Source organism: Austrofundulus limnaeus, unplaced genomic scaffold (genome assembly GCF_001266775.1).
Source record: "Austrofundulus limnaeus strain Quisiro unplaced genomic scaffold, Austrofundulus_limnaeus-1.0 Scaffold35, whole genome shotgun sequence".
In the NCBI taxonomy this organism is placed as follows: domain Eukaryota; kingdom Metazoa; phylum Chordata; class Actinopteri; order Cyprinodontiformes; family Rivulidae; genus Austrofundulus; species Austrofundulus limnaeus.
Window position 1 is genome coordinate 1949884 of NW_013952437.1, and position 1025 is coordinate 1950908.

Sequence of the window (1025 nt, forward strand, 5' to 3'; positions counted from 1 at the left end):
AATTAGCTAAAATATGAAATGACTGTTAAAAACTAAAAGTAGCGGAGGCTAGATAAAAGCTAAAAAAATACGAAAAAGCTAAAAGCTGCAAATACAGTTTGGTCTTTTGTTGGTATAAAATCAGATGGCTAACACGTGTAAGCAGCCAACAAACGTAGCGAAACCCCTTGACAACATCAGAAAACACAACTAATGCAAATCACTCATGACATCATCACTTTAACCTTGTTCAGACAGATTTATTTGTAGATTCAAAGAATCTGATTGAAGCTGTGGTTCATTGTGAAATCCAACATTACAACATTTAAACAGGAACTCCCAGCTGCTTCCAACATGGCTCAGCACCACCTGCTATAACTTCATGAGCATAAAGAAGATTGAGTTTGACTTCATAACTTATAGTCTAACAACATTTGCTCCACGTAACTTCCCTTCCTGCTGTACCCAATAATGAATAGATCATGGTGGATCTGTAGACTTCACTGGTTTGGTTTATTCTCACTTTCTTTTTTCTGCCACATGCATTTTTGTTCATAAACAAGATATGATCAGAGTTTGCTTTATGTCTTTCAGGGGGATTGATCAATTAAATCAATGCAAAATTTAACCATTTCTCTATTGTTCATAAAATTGAAGGGCCTACTTTTAAATACTATCAAGTCACGCTGTTGCCCACTTAGTAATGGTATTTACAAGAAGCCTCCAACAAATCTATTAAGTGGAAGATCTAATACAAAAGAAACAAATAGACTTGTTATGTGGTTGTATCTCCTTATAAAACCTAAGACCAAATGTAACAGTTCTGCAAAACATTTCTTCAACATTTTGATCTTCCAGATCCCACTTTTCCTCTGAACATTGCCGTGTGTGGGAGTTGTTCTCCCTGTAAATTATACAAAATATGATATCAGATCGAAGGTTTCATAAAAAAACACATAGTCAAAGATAGCAGTTTGCATGCAACACCCCCCACCACACACACACACGCACCACACACACACACACACACACACACACACACACAC